At 40.0% G+C, this 11,720-nt stretch overlaps 1 pseudogene; it reads right to left on the minus strand.

The window, feature by feature from the left end:
- The window catches only part of LOC143274401 (T-complex protein 1 subunit gamma pseudogene), a 164,866-nt pseudogene extending 154,445 nt beyond the window's left edge, over positions 1-10,421 (minus strand).
- Between the last annotated feature and the right edge of the window lie 1,299 nt (positions 10,422-11,720).

Below are 11,720 nucleotides of genomic sequence, written 5' to 3' on the forward strand. Positions count from 1 at the left end.
ACAGCCTACAGAATGGAAAAAGATCTTCACCAACCACACATCTGACAGAGGGCTGATATCCAAAATATATAAAGAACTCAAGAAATTAAATATCAAAATGCTCAACAGTCTAATTAAGAAATGGCCTATACCATATTTGTCTTTCTGAGTCTGGGTTACCTCACTCAGGATGATTTTTTCTAGATCCATCCATTTGCCTGCAAACGTCATGATGTCATTGTTTTTCTCTGCTGAGTAGTATTCCATTGTGTATATGTGCCACAATTTATTTATCCATTCTTCAGTTGAAGGGCATCTAGGTTGTTTCCAGGTTTTGGCTATTACAAACAATGCTGATATGAACATAGCTGAACAAGTGCTCTTGTGGTGTGATTGAGCATTTCTTGGGTATATGCCCAGGAGTGGTATAGCTGGATCTTGGGGGAGATTGATTCCCAATTTTCTAAGAAAGCGCCATATTGATTTCCAAAGTGGTTGTACAAGCTTGCATTCCCACCAGCAGTGGAGGAGAGTTCCCCTAGTTCCACATCCTCTCCAGCATAAAGTGTCTTCAGTGTTTTTGATCTTAGCCACTCTGACAGGCATAAGGTGGTATCTCAGAGTTGTTTTGAAATTTGCATTTCCCTGATGATTAGGGATGTTGAGCAATTCCTTAAATGTCTTTCAGCCATTTGAGTTTCCTCTGTTGAGAATTCTCTGTTTAGTTCTAAAGCCCATTTCTCAATTGGACTGTTGGTCGTTTTGGTGTCTAATTTCTTGAGTTCCTTATATATTCTGGATAGCAGTCCTCTGTGAGATGTGGGGTTGGTGAAGATCTTTTCCCATTCTGTAGGCTGTCACTTTGCCTTGTTGAACATATTTTTGCTGTACAAAAGCTTCTCAGTTTCAACAGGTCCCATTGATTGTTTCTCTCAGTGCCTGTGCTACTGGTGTTATATTTAGGAAGTGATCTCCTATGCCAATGCATTCAAGACTACTTCCTACTTTCTCTTCAAGCAGGTATAGAGTTGCTGGATTTATGTTGAGGTCCTTGATCCACTTGGCCTTAAGTTTTGTGCATGGTGACAGATATGGATCTATTTGCAGCCTTCTACACATTGATATCCTTTTATGCCAGCATCATTTGTTGAAGATGCTTTCTTTTTCCATTGCACCCTTTTGGCTTCTTTGTCAAAAGTTATATGTTCATAGGTGTGTGGGTTAATGTCAGGGTCTTGAATTCGATTCCATTGGTCCACATGTCAGTTTTTATCCCAATACCAAGCTGTTTTTATTATTGTAGCTCTATAGTAGAGCTTGAAGTCAGGGATTGTGATGCCTCCAGAGGTTGTTTTATTGTACAGGATTCTTTTGGTTGTCCTGGGTTTTTTGTTTTTCCATATGAAGTTGAGTATTATTCTTTCCAGGTCTGTGAAGAATTGTGTTGGTATTTTGATGGGGATTGCATTGAATCTGTAGATTGCTTTTGGTAAGATTGCCATTTTTACTGTGTTAACCCTGCCTATCCATGAGCATGGGAGATCTTTCCATTTTCTGACATCTTCTTCAATTTATTTTTTCAGAGACTTAAAGTTCTTGTCATACAGGTCCTTCACTTGCTTGGTTAGTGTTACCCCAAAGTATTTTTATGTCATTTGTGGCTATTATAAAGGGTGATGTAACTCTGATTTCCTTCTCAGCTTCTTTGTACATTGTATATAGGAGGGCTACTGATTTTTTTGAGTTGATCTTGTATACTGCTATGTTGCTGAAGGTGTTTATAAGCTTTATCAGTTCCTGAGTGGAATCTTTGGGGTCACTCAAGCATACTATCATGTCATCTGCAAATAGGGAAAGCTTGACATCTTCCTTTCCAATTTTTATCCCCTTAATCTCCTTATGTTGTCTCATTGCTCTGGCTAGAACTTCAAGTACTATATTGAATAAGTATGGGGAGAGTGGACAGCCTTGCCTCGTTCATGATTTTAGTGGAATTGCTTTGAGTTTTTCTCCATTTAATTTGATGTTGGCTGTTGGCTTGCTGTAAATTGCCTTTATTATGTTTAGGTATGTGCCCTGTATTCCTGATTGCTCCAAGACTTTTATCATGAAGGGTGTTGGATTTTGTCAAATGCCTTTTCTGCATCTAGTGAGATGATCATGTGGTTTTTTTCTTTGACTTTGTTTATATGGTGTGTTACATTGATGGACTTTCATATGTTGAACCACCCTTGCATCCCTGGGATGAAGCCTACTTATTCATGGTGGATAAATGTTCTGATGTGTTCTTGGATTCTGTTTGCCAGTATTTTATTGAGTATTTTTGCATCAATGTTCATGAGGGTGATCGGTCTGTAGTTCTCTTTCTTTGTTGCATCCTCGTTTGGTTTAGGAATCAGGGTAATTGTAGCCTCATAGAAGGAGTTTCGTAATGTTCCTTCTGTTTCTATTATGTGGAACAATTTAGAGAGTATTGGTATTAACTCTTCTTTGAAGATCTGGTAGTATTCTGCACTGAAACCATCTGGTCCTGGGGTTTTTTTGTTTAGGAGAGTTTTAATGACTGTTTCTATTTCCTTAGGGCTTATTGAACTATTTAAATAGTTTATCTGGTCTTGATTAAACTTAGGTATGTGGTACTTATCCAGAAAAATGCCCATTTCTTTTAGGTTTTCCAGTTTTGTGGAGTAGACGTTTTAAAATATAACCATATAATTCTCTGGATTTCCTCAATGTCTGTTGTTATGTCCCCCTTTTCATTTCTGATTTTGTTGATATGGATTCTCTCTCTGTCTTATAGTTAGTTTGGATAAGGGCTTGTCTATCTTGTTGATTTTCTCAAAGAACCAACTCTTTATTTCATTAATTTTTTGTATTATTCTCTTAGTTTCTAATTTATTAATTTAACCTCTCACTTTGATAATTTCCTGCTGTCTATTCTTCCTGGGATACTTTGCTTCTTCTTGTTCTAGAGCTTTCAGGTGTGCTGTTAAGCCACTAGTGTGAGATTTCTCCAACTTCTTTATGTGGGCATTTAGTGCTATGAATTTTCCTCTTAGCACTGCTTTCATAGTGTCCCATAAGTTTGGGTATGTGGTGTTTTCATTTTCGTTGATCTCTAGGAAGTCTTTATGTTCTTTCTTTATTTCTTCCTTAACCCATTGGTGATTCAGTTGAGCATTATTCAGTTTCCATGAGATTGTAGGTTTTCTGTAGTGTTTGTTGTTGTTGAAATCTAACTTTAAACCATAGTGGTCTGATAGAACAGAGTAGGTTATTCCAATTGTTTTGTATCTGTTGAGATTTGCTTTGTGGCCAAGTATGTGGTCAATTTTAGAGAAAGTTCCATGGGGTGCTGAGAAGAAGGTATATTCTTTCTTGTTAGGATGGAATGTTCTGTAGATATCTATTAGGTCCTATTGGGTCATGACATCAGTTAAGTCCTTTATTTCTCTGTTAAGTTTTGATTTGGGAGATCTGTCCAGTGGTGAAAGTGGGGTGTTGAGATCTCCCACTATTAATATGTGGGGTTTTATATGTGGTTTAAGCTTTAGTAATGTTTCTTTTACATATGTGTGTTTCCTTGTGTTTGGGGCATAAATGTTCAGAATTGAAACTTCATCTTGGTGGATCTTTCCTGTGATGAGTATGTAATGCCCTTCTTGATCTCTTTTGATTGATTTTAGTTTGAAGTCTATTTTGTTGGATATCAGGATGGCTACACCTGCTTGTTTCTTAAGACCATTTGATTGGAAAGTCTTTTCCTAGCCTTTTATTCTTAGGTAGTGTCTGTCTTTGAATTTGAGATGTGTTTCTTGTATGCAGCAGAAAGATGGGTCCTGCTTTCATATCCATTCTGTAGGCCTATGTCTTTTTATAGGTGGATTAAGTCTATTGATATTAAGTGATATTAACAACCAGTGATTGTTCATCCCTGTGATTTTTGGTGGTAGTGTGTGTGTACTTCTCTTCTTTGGGTTTACTTTTGTGGCTTTATCTATTGCCTGTGTTTTCAAGTGTGTATCTGTCTTCCTTCGGTTGGAATTTTCCTTCTAGTGCTTTCTGTAGGCCTGGGTTGTGGATAGGTATTGTTTAAATCTGGCTTTGTCTTGGAATGTCTTGTTCCTTCTGTCTATGATGATTGAAAGTTTTGCTGGGTATATTAGTCTGGGCTGACATCCATGGTCTCTTAGTGTCTGCATTACATCTGTCCAGGTCCTTCTGGCTTTCAAAGTCTCCGTTGAGAAATTGGGTGTTATTCTGAAGGGTTTACCTTTATAGGTCACTTGGCCTTTTTCCTTTGCTTCTCTTAATATTCTTTTCTTTATTCTGTACATTTAGTTGTTTAAATATTATGTGTCAGGACTTTTTTGGGGGGTCTAGTCTGTTTGGTGTTCTATAGGCGTCTTGTATCTTCATAGGCATTTCCTTCTTTAAGTTGGGAAAGTTTTCTTCTATGATTTTGTCGAATATATTTTCTGTGCCTTTGAGTTGGTATTCTTCACCTTCCTCTATCCCTATAATTCTTGGGTTTGGTCTTTTCATGTTGTCCCAAATTTCTTGGACATTTTGGTTCATGACTTTGTTGGCTTTAGTGTTTTCTTTGACTGATGAATCCTTTTCTTCTACTGTATCTTCAATGCCGGAGATCCTCTCTTCCATCTCTTGCTTTCTGTTGGTTATACTTGCACCTGAAGTTCCTGATCTTTTACTCAGATTTTCTGTTTCTGGCATTCCCTCTGTTTGTGTTTTCTTTATTTTTTCAAGTTCCCTTTTCAGTTCTTGGACTGTTTCCTTTATTTGTTTCGTTGCTTTTTCATGATTTTCTTTCAGTACTTTATTGTTTTCTTCCAGTACTTTATTGTTTTCTTCTAGGACTTTATTGCTTTCTTCCAGGACTTTATTGTTTTCTTCTAATTTGTTTGCCCTTTCCTCTAGTTGTTTACAGCATTCTTTCCATTTTTTGTCTTTTCCTCTACACAAGCCTCTACCTTCTTCATGATGTTACTCATAAGGCTATTTTCTTCTGCTTCTTCCAATTCTTGATGTTCAGGTCTAGATGTTGGAGGCGGGCTAGCTTCTGGTAATGCTGTATTGCTCTTCATTTTTTTGTATGTACTTCTGCCTTGACGTCTGTCCATCTCCTTGTGGTTCCTTCTTGGACTTATCAGTGTACTTGGTTCAGAAAGAGCTGACAGATTCAGGAAGTCTCTTTCTCTTGTCCAGATGGGAGTTCTCTTGTCCAAATGGGAACTCTAGGGCAGGATGGAAGCTCTTATCTGGACCAGAAGTCTGGGCCAGGATGGGAGCTTTTGTCTAGACAGGAAGTCTGGGGTAGGATGTGCACTCTTGTCCAGAAGGGAAGTCCAGGTCAGGGTGTGAGCTGTTGTCCAGGAGGGAAGTCCAGAGCAAGATGGGAGCCCTCTCTGGTCCAGAAGGGAAGTCGTGGGCAGGATGGGAGCTGGGGGCCGGTCTCTAAGTCTCAGGAAGTGGCTGGGGTCTAGGGCAGATATGCATGGGGGCAGAGCGTGGAGAGTGCAGGGGCTGCTGTGGGGCTTGGAGAAGGGGATCCTTCCTGGTGGGGCTAGTCGGGGACCTGCCCGGTGGCCAGAACCTGTGGCCATGTTGGGTAGGTCTTCCCGGAGTGGCTGGTGCCCAGGGATGGGGTCCGGGTTGGGCCTGGATACTCACCTCTGGTCCAGAAGGGAAGTCAGGGGGGCAGGATCCATTTTTCGTTTTCTTTGCAGCATTTAGAGGACATGTTCAGAAGGTGAGTTTAGCCAGCAGTGCAAGTCAGGATAACCTGAAGTATGCTATAAAATTATCCAATTTGCCTTAGGAAAGTGCAGATGTCTTTTATATAAAAAATACTAAATTGTTTTTGTGTGATGTTTTTGGGATTCTTTTATTTGTTTTGTTATTTTTATGTGTGTGTGAAAGTGTGTACATGTACATGCACATGTTTGCAGGTCATAGGATAACTTTCAGGGGACAACTTCTCTTTACATCAAGAGTTCCAAGGATTGAACTCAAGTTGTCAGGCTTGTGTAACCTGAAGTGTTTGGCAAACTTGGAGTGACGTTTTTCCTAATCACTGTGTGATACCTTTTTTTTCCCTTTTATTTTATTTTACAATACCATTCAGTTCTACATATCAGCCATGGGTTCCCCTGTTCTCCCCCCCCACCTCCTCCCCTCACCCCCATCCCACCCCCCATTCCCACCTCCTCCAGGGCAAAGCCTCCCCTGATGACTGCGATCAACCTGGTAGACTCAGTTCAGGCAGGCCCAGTCCCCTCCTCCCAGACTGAGCCAAGCGTCCCTGAATAAGCTCCAGGTTTCAAACAGCCAACTCATGCAATGAGCACAGGAATAGGTCCCACTGCCTAGCTGCCTCCCAAACAGATCAAGCCAATCAATTGTCTCACCTATTCGGAGGGCCTGATCCAGTTGGGAGCCCCTCAGCCTTTGCTTCATAGTTCATATGTTTCTATTCATTTGGCTATTTCTCCCTGCCAGCAACATAGCAAGACACAATATTAACTCAAAAAAAAAAAAACCAGTATTCCTCCTATATACAATTGAGAAACAGGCTGAGAAGAAAATCAGAGATACAATCCCCAAAATAAAATCCCATATATTCTCTGAATATAAATCCTATAAATAAGAAACCAGTATCAAATCAAGAGTCTAGGAATAACTCAATATTCAGAAATTAAATATTGTACTTTGAAATAACCTTTGAGCTAAGCAAGTACACATGAAAGATACTGAATTGAACTTGGATACTGACTTTTGGGAGTGGGCCACAACTACTGGCAATTCTTCCATCTTTGGTGGAAACTAAATCCTCTTAGGCCTTCTCCTCTCCTCTCCTCTCCTCTCCTCTCCTCTCCTCTCCTCTCCTCTCCTCTCCTCTCCTCTCCTCTCCTCGTTTTGTTCCTTTTTTGAATTTCCATGTGAATCTGATAATTGTCTGCTCAAGATGTCTGAAGAATTCTGGCATGTGGGTGGAATTGCACTCCTTTAATCTTAGCACTCAGGAATGAGAACAGACAGATTTCTGGGACTCTGAAGCCAGTTTGATCTACCATTGAAATTCTGGGACAGCCAAAGTTACAGAAAAGAAAACTTGTCTGAACCTCACCCTTCACTAAAAATAAATAAATAAATGCATACATAAATACATAAATAAGAAATAGAGAAAGAAAGAAAGAAAGAAAGAAAGAGAAAGAAAGAAAGAAAGAAAGAAAGAAAGAAAGAAAGAAAGAAAGAAAGAAAGAAAGAAAGAAAGAAAGAAAGAAAGGCAAATTTCTTCTGGTGGTAACACAAGCCTTTAATCACACCACTGGGGAAGCAGAGGCAGAGGCATGTCTGAGACGTCAAGACCAGCCGCCTCCTTAGCCTTGTCCAGTATAACCAAAGTTTCAAAAATTTTCTCTAATAACAAAGGAAATTGAAGGATAGGAAGAGAGGAAGAAAGAAAGAAAAGAGAAAGGAAGTTAGGAAGGAAGGAAAGAGGGAAGGAAGCATGTTTCTCTCAGGTGTTGGTGGTACAAGCCTTTAATCCCAGCTCCTGGAATGCAGAGGATAGCCTGAGCTATAAAGAGAAACTATGTCTCAAATCACCAAAAGTGTCTGAGTCAAATTGTCATTAAATTGGTGAGCACGATATATAGCTGTGCTCCAGCTTGACACGATTAAGTGGAATCCCATAAGTAGAGCATATTTTTATGGTGCTAGAATGCAGCTGAGGGTCCTGAGTACACTTAAAGGGGGCTTTAACAGCCAACTGGAGCCTGAGTCTCTAAGACTACTCTCTTAGTATCTAAGCATAATTACTTAAAGTCAAGTACGCAAAGACAAGCAAACAAAAATCACTATGAAATAAAGTTTCTATGTGAAATATGTAGACTACAGAATAAAAGGTAATGTAGTCTACCATTTTTTCATTTAATAGTATTTTAATATTTAATAGCAATAAGGAAAGTAACATTACAGTAGGGAGTACTTAAAAATCACTTGGTAATGGATTGCAGAATTCCCCCTTGGAGATGTAAGGCCAGACAGGGTTTTTGATGGTGCCAGGAGGATACTTGTGTATGAGGGAACTCTTGCCAACATTCACAAAACTTAAACATCCCTCCTCACAATCAAGGAACACACCAACTCAGCCCAGTGGTCTGTATATAATGCTGGAATACTGGGCACGTGGTGAGGAGACTGTATTGATTACCCTCCTTCATACACACAAGAAGAAATGCACCTTCAGATTCAATTAGTTGATTTCTATACCTTAACAAGGAATCCTTACAGACCCCTACAGCCCAGTCTCAAGAGTCCTTCAAATCAATCTCCCAGTAATATTTCCCTAGGATGAAGTTCTGTGATATCCAGGAAGCATAATAGCATCCAACAGAATCTGTAGATGTATCTGTATGGTGAGGTCAGAAGCTCAATCTTCTCATGGCATTAAAGAGGTTTATCTTGTGATGGATGATACTTATGTTGGGCAAGGAAATGTGCACTGTGGGAAGAAACAACATTTAGGTAAAATAACCGTTTACATTTCTCAGGTGAGAGAGGTTCATAGAGAGACACAGCAATATTAGCTGAGCTCTGGCGTATGATCCTCAATGTGTGGAGGACATAGATGTAGCAGTCTAGGAATCAGAAGTTATAGAAACTCACTCTGTCTGGTCCAGAGAAGAATGAAATTGTCTGGCCCTGGAGTGTTCTTATATACTCTCTAAAGACCATGCCCACTTCCTCCCATGGTTGCTTTAAATAATGCTTCCAATAGGTAAGTCCTTGAAAATAGCATTATTCTTAATGGACAGAAGATTGAATTAACTTTTTGGCCAATGTTCACTAGCAAACCTCCACAGTAAGGTTTCCTGAGTTCCTGCTTAGCTGGGTGTGGTACCTCACACCTTTAATCCTAGAGTCCTAGGGATTGGGCTGCTGAAGTAGTAGGTGTTTTAGTTCAAGGACTGCCTAGGATATACAATAAGAACTCGACTTAAAAAAAAAAACACAGTAATTTTGCTACAACATTACACTATTTCTAAATATTTTGTGCTATGCTTATAATTTGGTTTTCTTTTTTGTTTTGGGCCACAGCTCTATATGGCCATTGTTCCACACCAATCATGTCCTTAGATTTTTATGTCAAGGCATGGGCCACAACCATCTCTGAGGCTTCATGACCAGGTACCAACTGAGGGTCCACAAGAATGTTTTGGCACACTTGCATGGCATCCTGGAGGTTGCTTTCTACTTCTGACAGTATCCCCATGGTGTTTTCAAGAAGAATGGTGCAGGCTTTGGGTATTTGCACTCAGTGAGGTATGTGAAGTATTCATTTCCATTTTTCTTGATTTCCAATAGGCCTGTGCCTGTAGCATCATCTTTTCCTCTCAGTTCCTCTGATCTGCTTACTATCTGTCCTCCACAGTCACTAGCAATGTGATTATTGTCTGTCTTCCATACTCTGCAAATGGCAGTGTCGTTGGCCAGCAGGAGGTGGTGCTGAGCTAAATCTGAGATGCCCTTCTCTGAGATGACCATGCCAGGCTTCGGGTGCACAATGTCCTCACACAACTGCTGAATGTTCTCTTCTTCCTTTTGCAGAATTCGGGTGAAATCCTCCTCTCGAGTAAATCAATGTCAGTCTGGCTTTCTCCTTTCTTGTGCTCCAGAGAAGAATCCAGTATCACAATCTTAGGGTTCTTGATATAGTGGTGCATTCGTGAATGGGTCACATCCTTGTTAATCATGACTCCCCATAAAACACATGAGTCTTCAATGATGCCCTCATGGATCTTTTCCACTCTTGCACACTTCTTGATGTCAATTTTCTTTAGGCCAGTCTGTCCAAACTGCACAGTCTTGATAGCATCCAGGGCTATATTGCATACTACAGAGGACCATCGAATGAAGACTTTTGCAGTAATAGACCCATTGATGATGTTCAGCCTTATATCATGGTTATTGACATCAATGGGGTATTGATTTTCTTCAGAGTGCTGATCATATCAGCCAGTGTCATGTGGTAAGTGCTGATCACCACTGTTGGGTGCATCTGCTGCTCTATAAAGTGCTCAGGCACAGAAAGCATTTCTCCTGCAAGAAAAATGACTGATGTGGTCCCATCTCCAATCTCATCATCCTGTGACCTGCTAATTTCAACCATGGACTTGTCTGCTGGATGCTAGACTTGAATCTCTGAAAGAACGGCATTGCCATCCTTGGTCATCACCATACCTCCCATTGTGTCCATTGTTCATCAATGATGTAGGTCCAAAACATGTCCGGATGATGTCTCCAATTTTCTTCATAGCATTGATATTTCCAGATTGAACTTTTCTTCAGGATTCGTACTTTGTATTTTGACTGAACAGGAGCACTGGACTGTGGTCCATCATGGTGGCATGTTTGAGAGCCCTGTACCCAGAGCTGGGGAAGCAGACAGATCCTTCTGGAGACAAAGAGCCATGAAGTAAACACAGCCTCCTCAGGACTCACATAGAAACCTCTGCTTTTCCTTTTGTAGTTTAACATCTAATGATATCAATCAGTTGTTTTAGAAAATATCAACAATAAAAAATTCTTAATAATTCTTGAGAATGTATTGAATTCATTTTTATCATATTCAATTCAACAGCCATTTCTTTGAGATTCAACCCCTTCTATATCCATGTTCTTTTTTTTAATACATGGAGAAGAAGAACAGTGGTGGCACATGCCTTTAATCCTAGTATCCGGGAGGCAGAGGCAGGCAGATCTCTATAAGTTTGAGGCTAGCCAGGTCTACAGAGTGAGTTCTGTGACAGGCTCTGATGCTCCACAGAGAAACCCTGTTTCCAAAAAAAAAAGAAGATGAAAAAAAAACATGTTTGGTTAACTAAAACCCAAGAGGCTGTGAATTTTCTTGATTGAATCATTTGAAGTGGGAAGCCCCACCTAAAGTCAAATATTTTGAGGTTTGAGAATCAACCTTAAATCTTAGCTGGTGGCAGCAAAATAAAGGACATGGAAGAAGGAAACTCTCACATCTTTGCTTTTTGTTCTCTTGCTCTCACTCTCACTAGCAAGTTCATTCCTTCACTGGTATATTTTTGTGGGGATTCCAAAGTATACTCCAGACCAGCTGATACAGCCTGCCCTGTAGACTGAACCACTGAACGCTCACCAGCCCCCTCTGCATGTTCTCCCATATTCATTTAGTTTTGTTCCTCTGGATTCAGGGTGGTTGCTACACTTATCCCTTGTGCTTTGGTTAATTCCTCATGTAGTCAAATTGGCAAACAGGAATAGCCATCAGAAGGATCAACTACTTTGTGTTGGGTGATCAGTTCGGGAGCTTGTCCCTAATCAGCCTAATTCTTTGTCTACATATGAACATGTTCATTGTCCTGGTCTTTTCTACACAGCCATTTCTAGGAGAGAGTGTTTTACAGCACACTTCCTGGTATTCTGGCTCTCACTATCTTTCTGATGCCAGTTAGGAATAATCCTTATCTGAACCATATTCATAGCTAGAAGACTCAAATAAACTTTACATGCAGGAAATCTTCACCAGTCTGACAACTCCAGTTTCCTCAGCCAGCATTTAATGGGTAAGTTACATGTCATATAATCATCTTTCTCATCATCATTTTACACACTCCTTGGAAGCTGTGTTAAGATACCTATTATGGTTCCTTGTGCTCTCTAAATACTAAACACATCTCAGTGTT

The sequence above is a fragment of the Peromyscus maniculatus genome, chromosome 7, assembly GCF_049852395.1.
Source record: "Peromyscus maniculatus bairdii isolate BWxNUB_F1_BW_parent chromosome 7, HU_Pman_BW_mat_3.1, whole genome shotgun sequence".
Classification (NCBI taxonomy): domain Eukaryota; kingdom Metazoa; phylum Chordata; class Mammalia; order Rodentia; family Cricetidae; genus Peromyscus; species Peromyscus maniculatus.